Here is a 9,599-nt window from a genome sequence, read left to right as displayed (position 1 = left end):
CTAAGCTGCAAATTTTTGTGGAAATGACGACGTGGGTGATTTCTTGAGATGAAAATGTTGCAAATTTATGTGAACAGAGCCTAAAGTCAACAAAGATATTTTGCCTTCCCGTCTGCAGCAGTAGGGTCAGGTGGGGTGAAATGGGTCATGGGGTGAAATGGGTCATGCTCTGTATTTTTATTAATAAAAATTTTTGGTCTGGCTGAATTTTTCCCAAACTTTACACAAGTTATGAGGGGCTTTTTGGCTACAGTTCTGATTTTTTTAAAAGTTTCTGTGTAAATTGCTGGGAGCACTACACTGACATTTTGTTTCTCAAGTCACATGTGGATTTTTAGAAAGCCTGACAAACTTCTTAAAATCTTGCTACACATTTTTTTTCAATTGAAATTCTCAAGTGTTACCAGTTAGAACAGACTTTCATCTACAATTTGCAAAGAACAGGCAGAAAAAGTATCAATTCTTTCTTTTTTTGTTGCTATTTTCATGTGGTGGGGTGAAATGGGGCACAGTTAGGCTTAGCAAATTTTAATTCATAATGAGAGTAAATTGACTTTTAAAATCTATAAATAGGTCTTAAACGGAAATTTAGAAGATTTTTACATGTAACAAAAATAAAGTATGTATTATTAATGTGTAGAGTTCAAAAGCTAAACTTGCCATCCATATTTACAACCTATTACCTACCTACTATTTCCTAATTCAAATTTTTTATTTATTCAATGAAAATGCCTGGGGTGTATGTAAGAAAAAGGGAAAAGAAAAATTCAGACTATGATTTAGAGACTGCACTAATTTTAAGTTGAAGGTGATTTAGCAATTCCTGCAGCTGCAAGGAAATATAATATGCCAAGAGAAACATCGAGGAGATGGGTCTCCGGCGCACGAAGTCGAAAAGTTTGGTTAGACGTACAATGCTAAGTGAAGAAGAAAAATGTATTGCTTCAGCTCTACAAAGTGCGATTCCCCATTTGATAGAAAGATACAATCATTGTTGCTAAGCTATTTATAAAGACTAATTCTGAAAAATGCAATTGTGGCACTCTTGGCATAGAGTGAGCCAGGAATTTTGAAAAAAGATCGGCATTCCACTTATGTAAGAGAAAGCAAGAATTGCTCACGAAAGCAAGAGCCTGGACATCTTCTAAAAAGCAGCAACCGAATGAAACCCAACTCTTGGATGAAGAAATGTCTGAGTTACTTATGCAAGAACTAACACCTGGTAAGTGGGTTCTTGTCTAATACACGGGCAAGAAATCATCAAAAGAATTTGTTGATCACTTGACATGAAGTCAATGACCAAGATTACAACAGCGTAAATTTTCTTAGAAAAGCCAACTCAGGCAAATACTACATCTTTCCTGAGTAGGGAGATACAGACATTGTTTCTAGAAGTCAAATTCTGAAGACATTGAATGAGCAGAATTCAATTGTTGCGGACATTATATTTTTGAGTTTTAGTTCAAAATATTTTAGTGTTGAATATGTTAAAATAAATAAATGGTTCTTTGGAAACAATTTCTCTCAGCTATTGTACGTGTTTTGGTAATAATTTCTTAGTTATTGTATGTTTCTATTGCAATGACCCATTTCACCCCATTAAAACCCATTTCACCCCACCGTGGGGTGGAATGGGTCAGATACTTTAATTGCAATTTTCAGATTGTCAATGACAACAAGATTCAATGAGGAGCAGCTTAAATTAAAGGGGAAGAATCAGATGTAAAGAAGAAATTTTAAAAAAAGTACAAAAAAAAGTTTATGGGTTTGCAAATGGCATCATTGTAAAAAATAGACAAAATCCGCCCCATTTCACCCCACCTGACCCTATTATGTTTTTAAGGACAATATTGTTCTCTGTGTGTATGTAACTTTAAATATACATAACACGTTTATAGTAAGTAACATAAAGGGAATTCGTCCCAATGGTCATACGAGGGTGATTGCCTGTTAATGTAAATTTGGCTTTCGCTTTTGTTGGCTTTTAGGATATATCCCTCAGTAGTGGAAGTAAAAAAAAGAAGAACGGTTTGTATAATTTTTGCATTGCAATAATTCCTTTGCTTTTATCATGTACTTTCATACTACTCTTATATTTAATATTTTGAAATGTTGAAGTTATGCAATTTTAATTTCCAGGAAAACAGTTTTTCTTCGTTTAATTATTTCTGCACATAAAATTATCTTTTATAATTTTATGTTTCCTTTAGTTTGTGGCAGGACTCTGATCACTTGTGATTGAAAATAGGATATTTACTAAAACTATTTTTATGCAATGCCAATTTTGGTTTTAATTTTTAAAAAAATTTAATTTAGTGTATGTACTTCATTATTTTTGTCTATGAAATTGTTTCATTTATTACGATCAGGAGGGGATGGGGAATTGTCATAAAATCCTGCTTTTCAACTCATGTAGATAATAAATATTTAAGACTTTCTTTAAAAACTTCACATATGTTTTGTTGTTTTGAAACATTGCATTAAGAACACATTCCATTAAGTTTTTGGAAGAAAAAAAATATTTTATTCTTTTTCTTTTTCATACGTAGTTATGACCACTTTACGCTAAGAAGTGGTACATTGGGCAAGGTGGTCATGTTAAACAATAGATGTACGCCTATTTTAAAGATCAATAAAAGTGAAAACACTCGACACTGCTAGTCCTTTGAAAGGAATCAACTTCATTTAATTAAATGATACATTTTTAATGCTCTATAGTCAAAAGTTGGCCCATTAAGGATTTATAGGTAGCTCATGCACCAAAATAGATACAGGAAGGGATGGTTAGGGGGAACTCTTCTATCATCAACTTTTAATAAAAATTAGGCTACGTTGGATTTTAACGTGATAATTACTTAAATGACCTCATACATTTGGGACATGATCTCAGAAATCGAGGCAGATGGCCGCAGTAGAGACTTCTTCCCTCCATTTCACAATTTGCATGAAATTACATGAGAAAAATATTAATCATATTTAGGTCGGATTTTTTTTCAGTAAACATGATAATCGATCTATACTATTATTTTATGATTAGTTGATATTTCTGAAGTTAGAAAAGTGGAGGGCAATGCCCCTTTACTTTTGAAATTATCGAAACAGTCCCCTCCTTTGAGACACCTGTGTAAGACAATAATAAAAAAGTAAATTAATTTGAATTCTGAAATTTTGAATTCAAATTATGTGTTTCACAATCACGAGTTGCGACAAGACCCTACCAAAGGTGCTCATATGCAAAATTTTAGGGGGGGGGGGGGTTCAAAAATTTGCCCCATGGTTTACAAAATATTTTCCCCATGGAAACCGATTTCAGTACAATTTTAATCCCCCCCCCCTATATGGTTGCCTTTGGGCCCTACTCATTGGAGTTATTGTTTCTAGAAAAGGCTCCTGTCCCCCCCAAGCCTGCCCCTGGGTGGTTACATGTGTATAGTTGTGTGTGTGCATAAACCTATGTGTATGCACGTATGTGTATGTGTACGAGTGTACGTGTGTGCAAGACATGGACGCCACCGACCAGAAGAAGCAGATTCTGAAGGACAGTGCTCAGGACCAGAGGAGCCGCGCCTGCAAAGGACGGTGGGTGGGAGTGCTGCAGAGGAAGGCGGGAGGAAAATAAAATCAGCGTAACGTCAAGGACAGTCAAATGAGAACAATTAGCAATCGTGATTGCCCCCCCCCCCCCAAAAAAAAAACAGTGAGTAGTAACTGATTATCTTGAGTATTTGCAGTTACATAATTAATGTTAAATAGAAACTTTTGCTCTCACGCAGTATTTAAGTCTTCCATATAGTGCTCACAAATATTGATTTCTGTAAGTTTCAGCTAATTTTTTCATTTTTAACATATTGTTTTTTATTATTCATTTGCAAATGTTGATTCGCAAGTTTGTTAGCTAATGTATTTTTCAACTTGATATTTTCTTTAGTATGTTTGATTTAAAAAAAAAGAAAAATAGGAAGAAATAATGTTTTGAAAGAAGATGATCAATTTTAGGCTTTGTGCGAGATGCCTAAATTTTTTTATTTTTTTGGATATTAATGATTTTGTAGTACATGCGGGGTTTATAAGGGTAACTTTTTATGCACTTTGAATTTTGAATCTTCAAAAAATTTTTTTTCGATTTGGCTTAGTATGCAAGGTTTACCCAAGGTTGGTGTAGTACATAAGGCATACTGGTTCATGCTTTTGGATGCAAGTTGGCACAGGTTGTCGTTGTTCAAATTACATAACATTTCTTTTCTTTGGATATCAAAGAAAAGAAAATAAGAGGGAATGCGACAAAAAAGATCTACTTTAATTTTTTTAGGACACCCTAGTTTTCCATCCCCCAAGGTCCTAAGTACCACGTGAAGCTTTCTACACATTCAATTTCATGAAAATTCTACAAAATTTGAGAGAAAATTATACCGTTCAGATTTTAAAATGTTGTATAAGTAAATAAAACCATTGCGTTCACTAAGTAAAGCATTGCCTGCAGTAAAATTTGGAATTTAAAATTTAATTCCTTATTGATAAACTCTAAATAAAAATTTTACATTTATTCCACTATTTATCTGTCAATAATATAATCTTCTATTTGATGTGCGCAAGTTAACACCACCTGCCCTTAATGTTCGCTTTTAAAATTGAATGTATATTAATGCTGTACAAATAAAGTTATTTTGTTGTTATGAGATGTTTTCTTATTTCAACTTTTTTCTAACAAGAGTGGTAGGTGTGAGCCGATAAGAATGAGACCACGTTGCATTTAAGCCGAAATAAAATGTGAAAAATTATTTCTTGCTTGTTCTGTCGCTATAGTAGTAGCTGCTACACCTGCTGACTAGAAATAATATTTCGGCACATAAATGCCGCTCTTCCATTCCTCTCGGCTTGCCCTTACTGACATAATTACACAGCCGAGAACATCTTTACAAAGGGTAATCAGAGAATTTAGCCTCAATTTTTCGAAGAATGCCTGGAAAAGACGAAAAGAGGAAGAATGCAATTCCTAAATCAATATTTAAAAAACATGCTTAAATGTTACCTTATAATTTCAAAAAAAAAAAAGTAAAGCTGATTTAAATTTAATTGTATGTAGTGGTGTAACTAGGGGTAAGCAGGAGTGGCTCTTGCCAGGGGGGCGGCATTTCAACTATTTAAAAAAAAAATTAAGAGGTTTTTTTTTTTTTTTTTTGACCAGAGAATTTGAAAAATGCTAAATAAAAAAAAAATAACCTCGCAAGAGCTAGAGTGGGTATATATATAAAGTAAAACCTCTCCTAACAAACACCCTTCAAGTGCGGACACCCCTCTTATACGGACATTTTTTAATTCCCCCCGATTCCAATGCGAATAACATTTAACCCCTGTCCTGCGGACACCCCTCTATTATGGATAAAAATATTTGTCCTGTTAGTATCGGCATTAGAGGGGTATACACATACATAACATCTACTGAGAATGAATATTGGGAATAATTGAAAACAATTCTAAAAAAGAAAATAGGAAAAAAAATTACAATGCTGCCTCCTACTTGTCAAATCAATATATCAATGTTCCAAAAAAAAATTCTTTTGGAGGTCACGGTGACTTCCCATGTGGGCCACCCTAGGGGGAGGGAGTGCAATTTCTTTAGTTCGCCTGGGGTGCTAGACCCCATAGTTACGTTACTGATTGTATGTTATTTTATAGCTATCCACATGTAGAATTTCAAATATGTAATAAGAGTTTATGACTAAAAATCCATTTAAGATCTACCATAATGATACGGATACAGATCTTTTTTCTTTCGGATCTATCTGCCACATCACTCTCAATCAAAGACAAATAGTTAGGGCAAACCTAACCTGGCAGCATTGTAAAGGCTACGCAAATCTCAATCCTACTATTACAATGCTGCCAGGTTAGGTTTGTCATAACTGTAGTGATGCAAAGAAAGTCGTGCCCCTTCTCCCCCCCCCCCCCCCCACAGGAACATATGGTTTTAATGTATATTGTCAATCCTAAACTGTTATGACCAAAAAAATGCCCGCAGAAGGTAAATTCTATCTGCACTAGTGCAAAATTTATAACATATGTATTTCTTAACATGAAAATATACACTTGATTATTCATTTAATTGCAAGAACCTGTTAAATAAAGTCTTTGTAGGAAAATTTAGCTGAGCGCTAAGAACCATCAATATTTGCTATTACTATTAATTTCAATGAAATCTTTCTATCACTAAGAAAAAAAGAATTCATATTGTTTTGTTTGGGTTCAAAATATTAGACTGACTTTCTTTTTTTTTTTTTTTTTGAATTGAAGAATTTAGGCATGTAGGATTTTTTTTTCTTTTTAAATTAATGAAACTGAAACATATCAGAATATGCAGTTTTTAGTGCTGCATTATGCTGCACTAAAAAATGCTTACATTACAGTTATGAAAAATATATTTAAAGTATGCTGTAAAAAAAGTCAGTTTAGTTATTACTAACTAAAGTTGATAAACAGATACGTACAAAATTTTTATTATTATTATTATTATTATTTTTTTTTTTGACAAGTATGAATAATGTGCTGCGCAATAAAGTTTTAGCCTTATAAAAAAACCCACACCTTCAATCTACTGAACCTAACAACTGTAAATAAAACCTATTAATATAAGTATTACTTTATTTTCTTACTTTTATAGGCTCTAATATTTGAGAGTAGAAGTCACACCAGTTAATCTTTTTCATTTCCAATTTTTTGTTCTCCTACCTCTCTGTTAACGAAACACATTTTCACAAACAATAATTGGTTTAAATAATACTGTTGTTTTATTTTGCAATTTAAATTCAAAATTCTCTTAAGTATTATTCAGTTGTTGTTGTGAGTAAATTATTGGAAAATCTTTGCCTTGTCAGAGATTCATTCTTAACCGATGATTCTCAAATTGTCATTTTTCTTTAAACATCATTCGTTTTATTCGAAACAAATACAATATGCATGTAGAACATATGATGCATTTCTTAAACGGCAACATTTTTTTTTTATTCAATTTGCTTTCTTTTCCAATTGTAGAGCTAAAAGTTGGAAAAAAACAAAAAAAAAAAACAATTACATCCATTACGCGAGGAAACATGATTTCACTACCGAAAACAAACATTGCATCACGATTTTCACCCCTCTCCCTCTCTCAAACCCAGGGAGCTCAAACCAAATACTCTAATTGGTTGATATTAGTTAGTCGCGTCAGGTACATGAGATTATCATCGACCACTAGTTCCTATCTCGACTCTCCACTCCAACGGGTTATCACATTCACGATGCGATGGAGCGGTCGAAAATCGGCGCGGTGCGGTGGATTTCGGCTCGGTTGGATATCCAGCGAGCCGCGCCATGCCATCCAAATGGATGAGGGGTTCGGCATTCACGGGCGGATTTTGGAGTGTTGCCGCGCCGTTCGGATGGATGGAGCGCCCGTGAATGGTGGCCCTTAGAGCCTATTCGCAACTCCAACGAACTATAGGGGGCACTGAAGTCACTGTCTAATGGCGGAATTGAAAACTAAAACAAACGCACATGGTAACGAAGAAAATGCTAAAAGTGTTGTGATTTTTCTTCGTACGTATGATTTTTTCGCTTTGTTCTTTTTAAATTAATTTTCAAAGTCTTGTGGATATTCTGGCCCACGTAGACAGAAATGAGAATTCAAGAAGCATTACTAAACGTCAAAGATTAATGCAAACTACGCAGTTCGTAGTTCTAAGCAGCTATTTCCACGATGTTGAATTCGATATTTATCAATTCTTGATAAAACTAAATAATAATTGTGGCCTGACAAGAATAACAATTAACGCTAGAAAATTCAATGTGACATTACAAATTGTTATCGAAAGAAGATGATACTTTTTTGCCTTGCTTGGCTAGCGCTTATTTTTTTTCCATTTGTAGCTGAGTTATTTCTTTCGAATTCCCGAATCGGTTAATTTAAAAATTTTCTGTTTCGATTTTTCTAATTTCTGAGTTACGATTTAATTGTGTCATGTTATGCAAATCATCAACAAAATTCTCACGGATGGTGGTAGTTTTCTTTTCAGTTGATTGACCATTATTTCTTTTCACTTATCGAATTCTGTAATCTTACTACCATTTTATTCCACTCATGATAAAAATTAAAAATGGTTTAACTAAAAACGCGAAATCTCGCCAAGGCTACTTTGCTCGCACAATTCCAAAACTATAACCCTAAACAAATTTGGCGAAACCTTTCAGCTGAGAATAAAAGGAATAAAGTAAATTCTTTCTCGGTTATTCATTTTGTTCTACGATAATAAATCAAAGAAAATATTTTGCATAGTGTCCATTCCAACTAAATGCTGCTGTAAAATATGATTAGTTAAATTAATTTAAGATTAAAAAAAACTCATATTCTTACAAATTCATACAAAACAATAAAATTTTTTACCTTGTATAACGTTATCCAAGTTTGTTATTCCAGAATTTTCGCTTTCACCAATTATTAAGGAAATAATGAAAACTAACATTATTTTGAGAAGCTCGAGAATACTACTAAGGGACGAATTAATTTCTGTAGCTGAAAGCAAACTAAGACTCATCGATTGCGTTAATAAATACTCAGAACAAACTGCCTGTGTTTACGTCAACAGACAAACGTGGAACGCAACGTGGCAATGTTTTAGTTTCATTTGCAGTTTTGTAAATCACCGCAAGGTAGCGTATTCGAGCGCTGGAGTTCCGAATAAAAGTAAGAAAATGAAGTAATTAGTAATAACTAAACTGACTTTTTTTACAGCATACTTTAAATATATTTTTCATAACTGTAATGTAAGCATTTTTTAGTGCAGCATAATGCAGCACTAAAAACTGCATATTCTGATATGTTTCAGTTTCATTCATTTAAAAAGAAAAAAAATCCTACATGCCTAAATTCTTCAATTCAAAAAAAAAAAAAAAAAAAAGAAAGAAAGAAAGAAAGTCAGTCTAATATTTTGAACCCAAACAAAACAATATGAATTCTTTTTTCTTAGTGATAGAAAGATTTCATTGAAATTAATAGTAATAGCAAATATTGATGGTTCTTAGCGCTCAGCTAAATTTTCCTACAAAGACTTTATTTAACAGATTCTTGCAATTAAATGAATAATCAAGTGTATATTTTCATGTTAAGAAATACATATGTTATAAATTTTGCACTAGTGCAGATAGAATTTACCTTCTGGGGGCATTTTTTTTGGTCATAACAGTTTAGGATTGACACAATATACATTAAAACCATATGTTCCTGTGTGTGGGGGGGAGGGGAGAAGGGGCACGACTTTCTTTGCATCACTACAGTTATGATAAACCTAACCTGGCAGCATTGTAATAGTAGGATTGAGATTTGCGTAGCCTTTACAATGCTGCCAGGTTAGGTTTGCCCTAACTATTTGTCTTTGATTGATAGTGATGTGGCAGATAGATCCGAAAGAAAAAAGATCTGTATCCGTATCATGATTGGTAGATCTTAAATGGATTTTTAGTCATAAACTCTTATTACATATTTGAAATTCTACATGTGGATAGCTATAAAATAACATACAATCAGTAACGTAACTATGGGGTCTAGCACCCCAGGCAAACTAAAGAAA

This window comes from Uloborus diversus, chromosome 2, assembly GCF_026930045.1.
Source record: "Uloborus diversus isolate 005 chromosome 2, Udiv.v.3.1, whole genome shotgun sequence".
Classification (NCBI taxonomy): domain Eukaryota; kingdom Metazoa; phylum Arthropoda; class Arachnida; order Araneae; family Uloboridae; genus Uloborus; species Uloborus diversus.
This window is presented reverse-complemented; position numbering follows the sequence as displayed.